The sequence below is a fragment of the Sminthopsis crassicaudata genome, chromosome 2 (assembly GCF_048593235.1).
Source record: "Sminthopsis crassicaudata isolate SCR6 chromosome 2, ASM4859323v1, whole genome shotgun sequence".
Taxonomy (NCBI): Eukaryota; Metazoa; Chordata; class Mammalia; order Dasyuromorphia; family Dasyuridae; genus Sminthopsis; species Sminthopsis crassicaudata.
In genome coordinates this window covers 334,257,884-334,276,646 of record NC_133618.1, presented here as the reverse complement: position 1 = coordinate 334,276,646, position 18,763 = coordinate 334,257,884, and the positions used below count along the sequence as shown (strand labels likewise).

The 18,763-nt window shown below is 33.6% G+C and overlaps 1 protein-coding gene and 1 pseudogene across 13 annotated transcripts in view; one reads left to right on the top strand and one right to left on the bottom strand.

The window, feature by feature from the left end:
• Positions 1-18,763, bottom strand: part of GPHN (gephyrin) — a 762,070-nt gene that overhangs the window by 128,091 nt on the left and 615,216 nt on the right. The window lies entirely within an intron of this gene.
• Positions 12,231-12,642, top strand: LOC141556384 (CDGSH iron-sulfur domain-containing protein 2 pseudogene; annotated as a pseudogene).

Below are 18,763 nucleotides of genomic sequence, written 5' to 3'. Positions count from 1 at the left end.
CAGCCAAAGCGTCCCATGGGGCATGGATATCAGCAGCTGACGTGAAAAGCCCCTGCACTCAAACTGGAAGTGTCTGCCCGGAAACCAAGGTCCCTATTTCAAAGGTTCCGCTTCTCTGAGACTTCTGTGGCTGAGTTCCCCAGCCTCAGGCCAAGCCCGGCACTATGTGGATTAGATGTTGCCTCAGGCTGTGTCCCCACTGTTCAGGCTCTTAAGTACCCTAAGGTGAAGCCCGGACAGCAGAAAGCGGCTGCACAGCCAAGCCGAGATCTGTTAGGTCACTTCCGGATTGGGGTGGTTCTAGTATCTGGCTTTATATTTTAAAGTGGCTTGATTTCTCTTCTGAACTGTTATTTTATAAGCAGAGTAGAACTATCAGCCTATGTCAGATTCCTCTATCTCAGTGGCTTCTCTGATCCCAGAGTTCTCCCCAGCCCGATCGGCACAGTGTGCTAGCACCTAACCGTCTGTGCTGGCCTTTTTTCTTCCTCCCCTCGGAACTCACCTTTTCTGTTGAAACTCCAGATACTCTTTAGCTGTTGTGCTTCCAATCCTTGTGGTTTCTATCAGTCCAGCATTATTTTTGAGGCTTATTTAACTAATTGCTAATGAGGGAAGAAGGGAGCTTACAGATTCGCGTGTATCTTCTCCGCTATCTTGGCTCCGCCCCCCTAGACTATTTCTTGGATGCTGAAGGAGGTGTATGTGTGATTGTTATTTATATACCCTCCTTCTAGGACTTATGGACATGTATAATTCTTCATGCTAATTCATATTGTTTGTTACATCATTACTAGCCTGTGTTATATTACTATATACTTGTATACTTGTATAATACCTCCCATGCTGATGTGTTTATGTACACTTTCTTTCTTTTTTTTTTTTTTAATAGCTTTTTATTTACAAGGTATATGCATAGATAATTTTTCAGTATAAGTTAAATACTATATCTATCTATCTATCTATCTATCTATATCTATCTATATCTATATCTATATCTATATCTATATCTATATATATATATATAATGTGTGTGTGTGTGTGTGTGTGTGTACTTGTCCATATAGTTATTTTGCTGTACAAAAAGAATCAGACTTTGAAATACTGTACAATTAGCCTGTGAAGGAAATCAGAAATGCAGGCAGACAAAAATAGAGGGATTGGGAATTCTATGTAGTGGTTCATAGTCATCTCCCAGAGTTCTTTCTCTGGGTGTAGCTGGTTCAGTTATTACTGCTCTATTGGAATTGATTTGGTTCCTCTCATTGTTGAAGAGGCCACGTCCATCAGAATTGATCATCATATAGTATTGTTGTTGAAGTATATAATGATCTTTTGGTCCTGCTCATTTCACTCAGCATCAGTTCATGTAAGTCTCTCTAGGCCTTTCTGAAATCATCCTGTTGGTCATTTCTTACAGAACAATAATATTCCATAATAATCATATAACACAATTTATTCAGCCATTCTCCAATTGATGGGCATCCACTCAGTTTCCAGTTTCTGGCCACCACAAAGAAGGCTACCACAAACATTCTTGCACATACAGGTCCCTTTCCCTTCTTTAAAATCTCTTTGGGATATAAGCCCAGTAGTAACACTGCTGGATCAAACGATATGCACAGTTTGATAACTTTTTGAGCATAGTTCCAAATCATTCTCCAAAATGGTTGGATTTATAATTCCACCAACAATGTATCAGTGTCCCTGTTTTTGCACATCCTTTCCAACATTCTGCATTATCTTTCCCTGTTATTCTGACAGTACACTTTGTTTCAAGTATACTTCTCCAGAATTCCAGCCCTCTACAGGGAAGGAGGAGAAATTTGGAACAGAAGGTTTTGCAAGAGTCAATGTTGAAAAAAAAATTACCCATGCATATGTTTTGTAAATAAAAAGATATAATAATAAAAATTGTATAAAATCAAAATGCATAGGTTTACAAAGGAAACGAAAGATTATTGAAAATAAAAGTATAATTTCTTCCTGTCTAAAAAAAAAAGTATATAATTGAAAAAAAAAAAGGTATAACTTTGTCCTATCTTTAAAAAAAATATGTCTTTGATATAGAGATGGTCAAGCCTATAATGCTGAAAAAACAACTTTCAACATTATGATGTGACAAAGAGGAATTCAACTTACATGATAAACAATTACTGAGACTTATTTCCATGTCACAATCTCCAAAAAGAAAGATTATAAGCAGGTTGAAGAGCTAATCCATGTATTTATGACTTTTTAAAATATTTATATTCATCTAGACCCTGCTGCTTTTTGGAACCTCTAATTTATAATGGTTGATCAGTATTATTCTGATTTTATAGATGACAATTACTGACTTCATACAGTATTTAATATTTGCACAGTGCCTTACAAAAATTACCTGATTTGAGCCTCACATAACAATTCTGTAAAGTTGCTTCTATATTGTTATCAATATAAGAGTAATAGAGAAGTAATAGAAGAGTAATAAAGTGTTAAAATTCCCATTTGGGCCTAGGTATTCCTGATTCTAAGTTCAGTACTCTAGTAACCATGGCATGGTACTTTAATAAGAAAAGCTGGTACAATGATACATGAGAAAGTTACCTTGCTGACTTCATCACTCATTTATTCTCTAAGCTATGGTTTTGTTTTGTTTTGTTTTGTTTTTTTGCATGTAGCTTATTAATTCCTCCTTTGGTGATTATATCCACCAGTGCTTTATAGGAATGTCCTATTAGATTATGAGCTTCTTGAAGAATGGGGCTGCCTTTTCTTCTTTGTATATCTCCAGTAATTAAGACACTATCTGGTAAATGGAAGATACTTAATAAATGCATGGTGAATGAATGAATAACCCATTCATTCCTGGAAATGCTCTCTCATGTATTCACCAAATCATGTCCAGGACCTCTTAACCAATTCAAGATACAGCTTCTCCAGGAAGTTATTTTTTTTAATGTTTTTTAAAATTTTAATGCTTTTTTCCATGGACAGACATCTTGTTTCAGCTGTAAAGTTTTGTTGTTGTTTTTTTTATTCATTTTTCCAAATTATCCCCTCCCTCCCTCCACTCCCTCCCCCCGATGGCAGGTAATCCCATACATTTTACATGTGTTACAATATAACCTAGATACAATATATGTGTGTAAATACCATTTTCTTGTTGCACATTAAGTATTAGATTCCAAAGGTATAAGTAACCTGGGTAGATAGACAGTAGTGCTAACAATTTACATTCGCTTCCCAGTGTTCCTTCTCTGGGTATAGTTATTTCTGTCCATCATTGATCAAGTGGAAGTGAGTTGGATCTTCTTTATGTTGAAGATTTCCACTTCCATCAGAATACATCCTCATACAGTATTGTTGTTGAAGTGTATAGTGATCTTCTGGTTCTGCTCATTTCACTCAGAAACAGTTGATTTAAGTCTCTCCAACCCTCTCTGTATTCCTCCTGCTGGTCATTTCTTACAGAGCAATAATATTCCATAACCTTCATATACCACAATTTACCCAACCATTCTCCAATTGATGAACACAGGAAGTTATTTTTAATAAATACTACTCCTTTTCTAATCCATTGTCATCCATCACTTATTCAGCTAGTACTATGCCACTTCATGAATAGCAATTGTTTTCATGTTTCATGGAAATATGGTTTGTTTCCAAATATCCTTCTATTTACTCAAAGCACCATCAAAAGACTTTCATTTTCATGCTAATGAACTCCAAAATTCCTTTATCTGTTTATAATCTTTTATTGTTTCACTTTCCTCTATGCCTTAATCCTGTTTTTTTTTCTCTCTTCATATCAACTTTCATTTCCTCCATCCATTTATTTTCTTTAGGATATCCCCTCTGCGTGAGCTATTATTCATCTATCTTTCCTGCCTCAATCCTTTCATAAAGCACCTCAATTTTATATTAATCTATATAATCAAGTAGATTTTTTTCTACTATTAACATGCAGCTGAACAGAGCTGGAGAAAAATGACAAAACCATATTGGTTCAGTCTACTACAAATTTATGTTATTAAATCTCAAATAAGTCTTCACTGAAGGAAAAGCAAGAAATTCTATACTTCACTAATCAATATGTTATCCTTCTCATAGCAGTTATTCTAAGCCTTTTCACTGGTCCTTAAGCCTCCTGTAGTATTCCCTCCTCTCACTTAAGAAATTTGTCCCATATTTCACTTAAAAAATGAGGCTTTTTGCCAAGAGCTCTCTTTTCTCACAGAAGTCACACATCTTCCCACACAATTCTTAACTCCTGTCTCTCATGAAGAAATGGTCCTTTTAACTGCCAAGACAAATTTTGCTGCATGAATCTTTGATTCGATCCTTGTCCAGATTCTCTAGCAAATTGCTCCCACTATCATCCCACTTTTGTTCTAATCTTCAGGCTCTCCCTATATCTTTTCACAGCATCTCTGTATCTTCTTTCCACTCACAAAGACGCCACTCTAGTTCAGTACTGGACTACTGTAATAGGCATTCTAACTGGTCTTCCTGCCACAGGTCTCTCTCCATTTCAATACCTCATATACTCAGCTGCCATGGTGATTTTTCCAAAACATAGATCTGACTGTGGTACCTCTCCTCAGTTAATTTGAGGATCAAACCAAACACTTCCGACCCCAAGCACCCTCTCTCCCCACAACTTGGTGCTTTACAACTTGCTCTCTTCCCTATTTTCCTTTTTTGGAGATTTTACTCCCTTTTACACATTCTAGAATGTACATATTTATTTCCATCACTTAATTTTGATCCTTATTAACAAGGAAAGGGTAGAGATCAAAGGAAAGAAAGTATTGTCCTCAACTCGAGAGATCATATGTACATTCTTGTACTTTCATATTTACAGCACATAAATGCCATCTGGCCTTTATGGCATATCTTCAAGGATCATAGAATTAACATTAATGCATCTCAGCTGGAAAGAAAGAAGAAAGGCTGCTTCATGCTTATTTAACAAAATTATTAATACAGAATTAGCAGCCCTTGAGACTGGACTGCAGAGTTGAAGTTTTTAAATTATTTTTCCTCCTGCCAAGAATGTAGGGAAGCTGCCATCTTTCAGGTAAATTCATCTTTGCTGGCAAATCAGCAAAATACCAATGCCAAAGCAGATGGATCCAGAGAGTTTCAACATGGCCCTCCCAAGTGGGAAATGTGTCATTGCAAGTTTTGGTTTGAAAGCATGAGGGACAGTAGAAGGGTAGGCAGATGATGTGTTGGAAAGCAATATGCAGCAGATCTGGTAATAGGAAGGGTTCCCAGATGGCAGCAGATAGAAGACAATCAGATTTGATTTTAATCTCTGCTATGTTAGCAACTGCATCTGCATTATGACCAGGACAGGGGTTAAATGATATGTAGTTTACCAAATAGTAAATACTATCTTTTGTTCTCTTCTCTTGCTTAACTTGTAAAAATTTAGTTATCTTAAAAGTATGATCTACTTATAATAAGTAACTTAACTGCTAATACAAATTGTGGCCTGAGAATGTAATCTTTTTTTCCCCACAAATGAGGTCATTAGGGCACATAGTTTTGAACATAAAACCTTGGCCTTTCCAAACCAGAATGGATTTTTGGTCCTAGTCATCCCTTAAAGAGATGTTATATGCTATTTCAGGATTACCTGGAGGCTTGGTAAGTAATTTCCACATTGTTTTGCTTTCCTGTCTACAATGCAACAGTTCTATAAAATAAAGAATTTCTTACTGAGGAGGGGAAAGGGACCTGTATGTGCCAAAATGTTTGTGGCAGCTCTTTTCATAGTGGCCAGAAACTGGAAGATGAATGGATGTCCATCAATTGGAGAATGGTTGGGTAAATTGTGGTATATGAAGGTTATGGAATATCATTGCTCTGTAAGAAATGACCAGCAGGAGGAATACAGAGAGGCTTGGAGAGACTTACATCAACTGATGCTGAGTGAAATGAATAGAACCAGAAGATCGCTGTACACTTCAGTGCTGTATGAAGATGTATTCTGATGGAAGTGGATATCTTCAACATAAAGAAGAGCCAACTCACTTCCAGTTGATCAATGATGGACAGAAATAACTACACCCAGAGAAGGAACACCGGGAAGTGAATGTAAATTGTTAGCACGACTGTCTATCTACCCAGGTTACTTATACCTTCGGAATCTAATACTTAATGTGCAACAAGAAAATGGTATTTACACACATATATTGTATCTAGGTTATATTGTAACACATGTAAAATATATGGGATTGCCTGTCATCTAGGGGAGGGAGTAGAGGGAGGGAGGGGATAATTTGGAAAAATGAATACAAGGGATAATGTTATAAAAAATTACTCATGCATATATAATGTCAAAAAATTCATAAATAAAATAAAAAAATAAAGAATTTCTATCTACCTTATGAAATAAAAAATCTAACAGTACATATGCATTTTAATGAGATCTAGAAGACATATGCATTTTAATGAGATCTAGAAGTATCTGAAATCTTGGTGGCAAGCATATGCTGGCACTTGCTAGGGAACATGAACTATATTTAGACAAGAGATTAATGGGAGAGGAATGGCAAGAGTAGGCATTAAAGGCTGAATGATCTGTTCTGGTTCTAGTCTGTGCCTCTCCCTTATATTGAATCAGAAGAAATGGTGGATCTCTCCATAATGTTTATAATACATATAAAATAGGGATTTGTCTACAAAGGCAGTTATTTATGTGCATCCAATTAGCTTATTCTCATTCTCCAAAGGGCAAAATAAAAAATAAAAAATTATTTTATTGTCTTTGTCCAGACATCGTCTTGAACTACAAATTTAAATGTAGAAGATGAAAACTGAATTAATTTGGAATGGATGATAATGGGAAATAGGATCTCAGTTTCCCAAGATCACCAAAGTGATTCCACAGTCATAAACTTAACTATATATAATTGAAGAAGTTACTTTTTTAAAAGTACTCTATCCATTGTGGCTCCCAGTTGTCTAAAAAGTTAATATTTATATAGTGCTTCAAGGTGTGCTTACATATTCCCATTTGTAAATATATGTCTGTTCTGCTTGCTATAGTGTCCAATACATACTCCAATAGATCTTATTGATGTAAGTATTCTCTCAAAAAAATATAGCTCAAATAAAGAATCAAAGCAGAAGGAAAAAATGACTGAATAGTTTCTTCTAACTAATAGTTATTCAGTGTACTAATTTAAAAAGTTTAAAGTTGATAGCTTTATGGGGCAGCCAAGGCCAACGAAAGTCAAAATAACTCCTGATAAGAACAATATCATTTACTGTCCACAGACTAAGAACGCAACCAGCATTAGAATATATCTAAGTGACTATATATATTCTGGTAGAGATTTGCACCAAAATATGATATGATATGGTTTCTGACCTCAGTTTATTAGTGTACTTTACTGACTATACCCTTAGTGTGATAGGTACCATAGTATAGTTGATTAATATGTCCTTGGAGTTAGAAAGATCTGAATTGAAGTCCCACATCTGCCATACACTGGTTATTTGAGTTTCAGGAAGTTACTTTACTTTTCATGTCTGTGGGAACTCTCTTAAGTTGCAGAGAAAATGGTTATTTGCATTGATAGTAGTAGCTTTTTTAATGGGAGCATCTTGTGAAATCACAAATATTATAAAAAAAATCTCAGAGTACATTTAAAAGACAATTTAGAAAACAAATGAATTCTGTGATACTTTGCTTAGGTATCACAGATTCAAAAAACACATGAATCTAGAAAACCTGTATAATTTGGGGTCTCTATCCTGCTGTAAGGAGATGTATATTTCTTTTCCAGAATTTTCATAAGCTTTTCCATTACTCAGAGTTCAACTTCCTTTAGTGATTTTTTTTTGTTTACATGATTATAGTCACTATGTATGTATTTATATACAAATGTATATAGTTCTCTTAGTTCTGCTTATTTTTCTCTGCTTTAGTTCATACAAATTTTCCCATGTTCCACTGAATTTCTCATATTCTTAATTTATTATCACACATGTTATATCCGTATAGCGCAGTTTATTTATTTATTTTTTTAGCCATTGTTGTTTATTGTTTTTTAGTACCAAAAAAGGATATTGACATGAAGATTTTGGTATGTATTCGGATTTTGTTTTGTTTTTTTTTATTTCTTTGGGGGTATACCGAGTAATGAGATTTCTGGGTCAAAGAGTATGAACAGTTTAGTCATTTTTTGGTTTCATAATTCATAATTGAACTCCAGAATCTTCAAACCTTATAACTGCTCCATCAACACTAACATCAGTGTATTTATTTTTCAACAGACCTTCCAAATGGAAGTTGTTCCTCTTTATCTTTGTCATAGCAGAGTTATGTAAAACTTAAAAATTGTTTTAATTTGTATTTCTTATTCTATTAGTAACTTAGGATATGTCTTCATTTAATAATTTATACTTTGCAGTTTATGGCTCTGGAATTATGTATGTTAAGTCTCTATCTTTGGGATAAAGGGAATTATTCTTTTACTTTCAGTCTTTCATCAGTGATGTTTGATACAAATATTTTTTCCATTCTAGTTCTTTTCTGATTTTGTATTCATGAGCTGGTTTGGTGGGGTTTTTTTCTGTATGTGTATAAAAGCCTTTTAAAGTAACGAAAATTATATTTACATAATCTCCTTTCTCTCTTTGGTTAAGCATTTTCTCCTAGCCATAGTTGTAAAATACACTTGATCTTGTTTTCATCTGTTTTTTTTCCCCTTTTTATAGTATGCATTTTCATATTTAGGTCACATATCCATTTTGAGTTTATTGTTGTACATTATAGAAAATATTGGTCTAATTTTAATTTCTGCCAAATTGCCTTCCAGTTTTCTCAGCAGTATTTTTGAAAAAAGGTGTCTCTACTCAATAATTTATATTCTTGGGTTTATGAAAAAGAGAACAACTGTTTTCACTTGCTTCTGTTCCTTGTTTACCAGGTTTGTTCTACTTATCTACTAGTTTTAAAAAAAGTTTTTAAAGCAAATTCCAAATGATTTAAATGATGATTTATAATATATTATCGTAATATGGTAATGTTATGCTCCCTTTATTCATATTTTTTTCCTGATATTCCAAATTTTTTGTTATGTGCAAACACATTTCATTTTTTGGGTCTAGTTTTAAAAATGCACTTTGGCAATTTGGCATAAGACTAAATCTTTGAACTAATTTAACTAATATTTATATTTATATTGTTATGGTCTAACCATGCTCATCAAATGATTCTTCAATATTTCTATAAAGAGTCTGCATTTTATGTGTTTCAACAGGTTAATTCCCAAATATTTTGTAGTTATTTTCTTTAATATCATTTTTTACTGTTTTTTTTAAAAGACTCTATGTAGAAATGCTGATTATTTCATGGATTTACTTTGTATCCTGAAAATTTGTTGCAGCTATTAATTATCTAATTAATTAATTTTTTGAATTTCTGAGATTTTCTAAATATATTACTTCCATCTGTAAATGGAAGTAGTTTATTTTTCTTCTTCAGCAATGTTTATACTTTTGAGTTTTGATTTCTTGTCTTATTATTATAGTTTACATTTCTGGAATCATGTTAAAAAATACTGAGGAGAGAGGGCAATCTTGTTTTCTCCTTATTTGTACTGGGAAAGCATTGATTGCTTTTCAATAGTAAACAATATTTGCTTTTGGTTTTCAATATATGAGTTTTTGTTATCTTTGGTTTTTATGTTTATGAAAATTGTTTTCCTTATTAATGAACTATATGTATCCCAGCTGTAAATCTAATTTAGATATAGTGAATTATTTATGACTACATTTCTTTAATCGTATTTGTGAGGATTTAATTTTTGTTTTTGAATCTGTCTTCATCTTGAGATTGCTCAATAGTTCTTTTTCTTGTTTTGTCTTGTTTGGGAATCAAGAACATATTTGTCTCAAAAAGGAGTTTAGAAACTCCTTTTTTTCTTTTTTCTTTTTGAGAACAATCTTTATGAAGCTCAAAGTACATTTAACTTTCAGTTGTGGAACTCTGTTTCTACTCATTGATATATCACTGTATGCTTCTATGTGTAATGGGCAAGAACTGTATAAAAATTTTCATTCAATAAATGAACAAAGAAAAGTATAGCCTGGATTTAGGAATAAAGCATGAAATGTCTAACCCTTATATAGAAAAAGAATATGATCATTGGAATAAAGTCCTTTGTTGGTACCAGCTGCATTATTGCCATCTGAAGAGATCACCAAAAATGGCAATATTGAGAAATATGAAAAGTCCATTTAAATTTATGAATTCAAGACAGTGGAACAATGATCTTAGTCTTCTGTATCATCCTTGTGGCTTCCGAGAGAACCTCATCTAAACAAATTATCTCAGAAAAATTCAAGAGTATATAACTAGCCTTTTTCTTTCCTGAATTTTAGTTCCATATGAAAAATTGTCTACTAGGTATCTCCAATTGGACTAAAAACATATCAAATTCAACATATTCAAAAGAGAACTCAATAACATCACTTTTAAAATCTCCCTTACTTTTTCTTTTGATAATACCATCAATCTTTTGGTCCCCAGCTTATATCAATCCCCTTCTTTAGCTACTTATAGCTCTCCACTATAGTTGAATTCCTTATTATCTCTTGGCCCTCATTATCTCATTTCCAAGAGAATAACATAAATTGTATCTATGCAATGAAGTTCTAAATTGGGCTGTGCTTGTTCCCACAATGTTACCCAAAACAGGTGGTACTATGCAAAATGTATCATTCTAAGATCATTAAAGTTTTACAAGAGAACTTTCAGGCATCTTTGGATCTTAGAGGTAGTAAGAAACAAATTTTACTGGTACCAAACATCAGCAATAAGTGTGAAAGGTGTATGAAAATTGTTACTAATTTGCACAGCATTACTTGGAAAATGTTAGCACTAGCAAACTTTTATTTATTTATTTATTTACTTATTTATTCCTGAGGCTGGGGTTAAGTGACTTGCCCAGGGTCACACAGCTAGGAAGTGTTAAGTGTCTGAGACCAGAGTTGAACTCGGGTCCTCCTGACTTCAGGGCTGGTGCTCTATCCACTGTGCCACCTAGCTGCCCCCACTAGCAAACTTTTAACACTTGTCTGCACTGATTTTTTGCTTCTGGAAGGAGATAACAAACATATAATTACGTATTAATAGTAGCTTATTATTTTACAAAGTATTCATTAGAAAGATTTCATAGTTGCTAAGAAAAAAAAGTGAGTAAAATATTTCTCAGTATATGGACTTCCTAAGGCAGATTTTGAAAGCATGTAACTCATTGAAATTATAGTCTTGGCTGGCATTCATTGGAACATCTTACCCATTGATCTGAATGTTTCAAGAGCATACTGATAAATATATTAGATACATTTAGACTAGAACAAAAACCTCAGTAGAGCAACACACATAACTCCATCAGTAATGATAACCACTGATTTTACATAGTGTGAGACATGCCTACCTGTTGATTTGTTTTGAAGTTCTGAAGATGGAAAGACTGCAGAAACCTATGAACAAAACATCTCTTGGCTAAGAAAGAAGCTGAAAGAAACTTGCTAACTAGTCATAATTTCAGAACACTGAAAGAAATAAATTATTGAATGGATTTCCCATTAACCTCTTCTACAAGATAACAAGAGTTCTGCTCAGAAATCTTGGTGTTTTGACAACAAGAAGATTATATGATGTCTGATGGATGTGGCTCTTTTCAACAATAAGATGATTCAAACCAGTTCCCATTGTTCAGTGATGAAGAGAGCCATCTACACCCAGAGAGAGAATTGTGGGAACTGAGTGGTAACTCTTCATGTTGTTTGTCTGCATTTCATTCTGCTTCTCTGTCTCTCTTTTTAATGGTTTGATTTGATTTTTCTTGTGTGGCACAATAATTGTATAAATATATATATATGCATATATTGGACTTAATATATATTTCTACCATGTTTAGCAGGTATTGGACTACTTGCCTTCCAAGTAGGGAAGGGGGGTGAGGGAATTGGAACATAAAGTTTTGCAAGGGTTAATTTTTTTTTTTCTTGCTGAGGTAATTGGGGTTAAGTGATTTGCCCAGGGTCACACAGCTAGAGCAAGGGCTAATGTTGAAGAATTGTCCATGCATATGTTTTGGACAACAAAAAGCTTAATAAAGGGGGGAAAAAAAGAAAAAAAGAAATCTTGGTGTTTGGTCCTTGGTGTGGTGCAGTAGCAATCAGGACTACTGCTTTGGAGTAATTGGAGACTGAGAATGGTGCTGGAGAGTATGATCCACATTGTAAAAATGAAGCTCCCTGCCTACCTCAAATAGCTCCCAATCCCAGAGAACAATACTGGGCTTGCCCTGCTCAGTATGACTTTGATTATTACCATTTCTGGATATACTTACACTGCTAGACTACATTGTAATATGTCCATTCCTTCACAGGAAGAAATAACAGAAAGATGATAGTTTGATTAATTTCAAGATTCAGAAGAAAAGTCAAAAGTAGCAAATGAAATAAACATTGCAGATTTATATTTTATTAAAGTTGCTTACTGCAGAACTCTCTGACTTCTTATAAGTCCTACTAGATGTTTCCTGCCTGTGATGGGATAACAAATAAAACGAATTAACAAGAGATAATGTGGGGCTACTAATACTGAAGAAGAAAGAGGTTTAGGTGTGTTAGACTAATTACTTTAATTTCTGTGACATAAAATCGTTTTACATATTGTTCAATTATTTTTGTCTATAAGTACTTTTATATGGCAGATGGTATCTTTAGTATTCTTAATGTTGATGTGATCATTATTTCTGCCATTTAGTTTTGTTACCACACTACTGTTTTGTATTTGATATTTTGTACATTCAGAATTATTTATGTAGAACTTTAAAAATGAGCCAACCCTTCTTTTATGAAACAATAGTTTCCTTTGTATTTCAGCAATAAAATCATACTTCTGATATTGTTTTTTTTAACTTTTCTTTTTTCCCTCAATTGTATTTTCTTTTTCCAAATACATGTAAAGACAGTTTTCAAGTCACTTTTGTGTTCCAAATTCTCTTTTCCTCCCTTGTCTCTCCTCCTTCTCAAGACAGTAAGCAATCTGATATTTGTTAAACATATGCAATCTGATATTGATTTTTAACTGTGAGATTGTTAGTCTAAGATTTTTATAATATTTCTTGAACTAGAGTTTTATCTGCAATGACTTGTATAGGATGATAGTGTTTTCAATATCTACATGATCTATTTTTTTCTGCAGTGTAAAAATACCTCTTTTTTTCACAAACACTTTTCTACCTTAAAATTATTTTTCAGTCTTGTAATTATCTTTATACGAATAAGAAAAATGTAATGCTCCCATGACAGCAATGTGTTAGGTAATAGGTTCTTTGATATTGGTTCCAAGTGGAGAAAATGAAATAATTAGGACTTTTAAAAATCCAAATAACTTAAGGGATGGTTATTTGCTTTATAACCAGGGTTCTTTGGTTTACAAAAAAAGGATTCCTTTAACAGGGCTTCTTCGAATAAAAATTTTTCTGATAATATCATGAACTACAGAAACTCAGCTATGGGACAGGGTAGCATTATTAAAACCTACTTTTTTTTTTTTTTAGATTTAAAAAAAATTATTATAGCTTTTTATTTACAAGTTATATGCATGGGTAATTTTACAGCATTGACAATTGCCAAACCTTTTGTTCCAATTTTTCTCCTCCTTTCCCCCATCCTCTCCCCCAGATGGCAGGTTGATCAATACATGTTAAACATGTTAAAGTATAAATTAAATACAATATTAGTATACATGTCCAAACAGTTATTTTGCTAAAACCTACTTTCTAGATAAGGATCAGGGAATAACATTTAGGGTTTTTTTTTTTGTTTTGATCTGTGATTTTTGTGATTACATAAAAAAAAATCTAAAATCATAATGTAAGACCTCAGAAAAATGACTGTATTCTAAAAGAAGTTGATAAATAGAAAAGTTTCTTAAAATTGAGGAATTTACCAAAAAATTCTTGATGTTTATGAACCCACAAATTAAAAGAATAAAGGATAACCACTTCATAGTAATAATGGTAAAACTAAATAATTTACCTGTTTATAAAATAATCCCCAAGGATAATAAAGGCTCTACAAAGATGATCCACTATAATTAATTATTATAGCTTAGTAGTAGCTAAGTTGGTTAGACATGCTGACAATCAAGTTGAGGCTGATAGTTATTCATTTCAAAAGATTCCAGTCATCTTGCATCTTATTTAATATATACATTTTGATCAAATGACCTCACTGTTTCACAAACAAGACATTCCATCTCTATCCCCTGATGCCTGGGACATCTCCCTCCTCTAGTCTTGACTTTTAAACTCTCTGGCTTCCTGTAAATGGAAGTAAAATCCCACCTTCTGTAAGAAGCCTTCCCCAAACCCTTCTTTATTCCAGTGCTTTCCTTTTGTTAATTATTTTCTATTTATCCTATATATAATTTGTGATTTTATTTATATTTATTTGTATGTTATTTCCCCCCCCCCCCATTAGATTGTAAGCTATTTGAGGGTAGGGGCTGTCTTTTGCCTCTTTTTTGTATCCCAGATCTTAGGATGGTGTCTGGCACATAGTAAGTATTTAATAAATAAATATGGAATTAAACTATGTCAAAGAGATCGCTTGCCACTCTAACAAAGTCTACCCAACCAGTAGATCAGAAACAAATATTTCAAATAAAGGTGACTTTGTACACTATTCCTGAAGAACTAATAAAAATTCTAGCTAGTCTGCATCCTTGATAAATTCAAGATTTGGAAGGTAGGACTATAGTTTGAATGAAGATTTTGATCAGCCAACACTATCAATTTGCACTAGTACAGGAGCAGGTAGATAGATCATCAGATCACAGAAAAGCAAGCGCTCTCTAATCAGTGATCACTAATTTATAGTGTCCTAAGTGAAAATAAGGGGAAAATTACATATGTAGTCTGACAGTAATACTAGCGCTTACCAATGCAATGTATGCCTTTTTATATAATTATTTGTATTCAATGATGCACATGTTAATTGCTGCGGGCTCCTTTTTAAAATTAAATTTTCTCTCATACATTTATTTGCTTTGTATTATCATCACACATTTATTACATAGTTTGTTAAGCATGTTTAATTTGTGGTTAAATTAGTTTGGCTATATTGTATAACCTATCAATGTTACAGAGTAAATGTAAGTGATTCTGTTAAGGCTTCCATTGGCTGCCTTGCAAAAGGACCTAAGTCATTAAAAAATCCTGTGAATTATATATGTCTTCCCAAATCTGGAATAAAAGAAGTTATTTTGGGATTAGAGCTAGGAAGCAGCTTTTTGTTTGTTTTTTCCTAATTAAGTGGAAATTTTAATTTTTAGGAAAGAGAAGAAAGTTGATTATTGGATTTGATTACAAAGTGCCCAACATACCTTCTTCCTGAGATTCTTTAGTATAAAGTGTTGGCATACAGCAATCATCTGACAGTGGCTGCTGGAGATCCAATCCAGACCTGCAGAATGGATCTCCTCTTGTGAGAGGATGATACAAGGAGACTGAGAGGCAGTTGCTATTCTCTGACCTCTCCCCTTCTCTCTGCCTCCAATTTATCTCATTCCCAGCTGTAATACCTGTGTCAGCAAAGGCTGCCCTGCAACTCCTTCAGATGCTATCATCCACAGCTGTGGAGACTCTTGGAGAATTGGCCTGTACTTTAACAATAAGGTACTCAGGGAAAGAATTTAAAACATTTAAGGCATTCAAAAAAGTAGTTAAGAGGGATGATGCTGAATTTTCTATAATGATTGGAATTTGGGATTATGGATCTTCTGCTACAAGATGCATACTGAGAGAAGTCCTGAGTAAAGACTTTTTTCTCCCTTTATCTTTCCTGCCTAGTACCTGTCTATCCACACTCAGTAAAATATGATTTGCTAATTTATTACCTAAATAGTTATTGTAAACTGCATTTTGCCTCAACTACAAAAATGCCAGAGGGTAAACTAGAAACATACCGAAATATAAAATGAGGCTGAGAACCCAACTGCTGCCTAAATGTTAAGAATTTTCCTAACTATGGGCTTGAAATGCCCCAGTAACTTTTCCTTTAAAATAAACTTCCTAAAGATGAAGGACGAACAACGTGGACCTCAAAAGGCTATTATATTCTTTCCAATGTTTAAATAGAGCTAATTATTATAACAGGGTGTTATGCAAATACATGGAGGGCTGTTGATTATAGCAGCCTTCCCATGTTTTTTGTTTTTCTTTTGATAATGTCATCACAGCAATTAATGAAAGGATGTGTTACATTACTTGGGCACTTAGCTATGAATTGCTTGGGGTGAGCAACTAGCCAACTAAGTAAGAGTTACAAAGACTTTTACTAAGAAAAGATAGAGACAGTTTAAGAGATAACTGGTGTGATGCTCTATACTTTAATGGGAAAACGAAGGGGAAAATAAATTAATTTGGCCTGAAGGCCTTTGTCAAGCTTTCATTCCTTTTAAATTTTCTGTAAGGATCTTTACTTGTACTTAATTTAATATAATTTACCTGCTTTTTTTTTCCTTCATTTTCTCTGATACTCTCAGATAGAGTCAAGTCTTTGTATTATGCTAACATAACTTTTCCTTATTTATTCCAAAGTGATAACTTTTCTGAATATGAAAGCTTTTTCTTCAAAAGCTCTCATCACTTTAAAATTAAGAAGTTTTTAACTGTAAAAGTAAGAAACTTTTTAAAAACTAATTTTCCCATTTTACTTACAATTCATTAAAAATGTCATTATATATATATTTTACGAATCTACAATCCCTGAACATTTTGAAACACAGCTAGCAGGAGTGTATAAAATACAGGATATCCCAAAAGTCTTAATGTGGATGCATAGCAACAGAAGGGCATGATGATATATTATCTATTTATGGGATGAGATTCTAATACTTGTTCCTCCTGTTGATTTTATTACTTTCATCAATAACACTATAATTTACCCAATCTTCCCATGTTTAAAACATTTGATTCTTTTCCTCATCTGTATCATTCAAATGTTTACTGTGTCCTGGAGATTCTATTACCACAATATCTCTTGCAGCTGTCCTCTCTATCTTTATTCCCACTACTGATAGTCTAATACAGGTTCTCACTGCCACTTGCCTGGTCTCTTGCAATAGTATCCCACAGTTTTTCTTTCTTCCTTTCTCTCCTTCTATTCTAACTGCTCATACAGGTAGTTAGACTAATTATCCTTGTCCATAGATAGATATGGACATGATCTTCTCTGCTTAAAAATCTTCAATGGCTCCCTACTGTCTCCTTAGTAAAATACAAATGTTTCTGGTTGATATACAAGGCTCTCTACAGCATAGCACAATCCTACTTTCTAATTTTATTTGATATTGTCCTTTATTATATCACATCAGGGTTTTCTGTCTACTGTTTAGCATCTAGTGGAGAGAAAAGAAATGCTATTCTATTGTGCTTGTTCTTCTTTTGGCTTTAGGGGAAGAAGAAAAACACCATTCTATCATTCCAGATCTCTTTCCTGGTATTCTATATTCCTTGGAAACAGGAGAAATATGGTTCAATTGCCCATACATCTCCTGGTGGTGAGGAGAGAAACACCATTTCACAGTGTTCATCTCCTTCCTAATCTCCAACCTCCCTTACAAAGGAGAAAGGCCATCTAATTAAGTTTCCATCCTAGTTTCATGACTTGGAAAGTGGAGTAATACCATTCCTTGAATTCCACTTACTTAACTCCTTGTCTGAACAACCAAAGAAAGGATTTAGTCTGAAAAAAGGATTTATTGATTTAATAAATATCTAACTGAACTCATTCCTCAATGATCAACAAATTTCTCCCTGATTAAATCTTTTGTACTTTACTGATTCTGAACTTAAGGTCAATATTCAATTCCTATTTCCCATTCCCATTTCCACAACTTAATCCCTATAGTGTTTTACTCTAAAGCCATCCATCCCTTCCACTGTCCTCAATGATATTCTTGTTCCATAGTCAACACATTTTTCTTCTTATTTCAATTAAACATCAAACTTATTTTCATATTTCTTTTTCTTTCCCACTCCTATCTTCTGGCTCTTGCCCGAAACCTGGATTCTTACTGATATACAACAACTTCCTTCTTTTTCTAAGACTGGTTGTAATTTTGCTCATTTCATCCATTCACTGGTCATGGAATACTTCTAGAACCCCATAGCCACTTCTAGGTTCTCTTCTAATACCATTATTCTGTAACTTCTCCTCCTTTGAGGTTCATTCAATACATATCTAATGCCCAATCAAAATTCTGACAGCTATTGTCTACTGATTTCCAGGACACTCCTCTTCCTTTCTCAATGAATTCAGTGCCGGATTTAGACTTTGTCTTTTTCAGTTCCTACCCTTATGCTACTCTCTCATACAATAGGACTAACACACAGCTCCTCAATTTACTCATTTTCTATATCAATTCTTTCATTCCTTCTCAGCCACAGATGGTCAAATCCTTAAATCTTACCATCACTCACAAATCTACCTCTTCCTATGTTCATGAACTCTGAATTTCCATTGTATGATCATAATCTATTGTCATTCTATCTCCCTTTTTGGCTTTGCAATTCTAAATTCTGACTTGGTCCATATATAACCAAAAATCACTGATCCCATTCTTCCCAGGTCATTATCCTAACATTCTATTGTCCCATTTTGAACAATTTGTCAATCAGTTCAACTTTACACTTTCCTCTTCTCTTAAATCCCCTGTCCTTATCACATC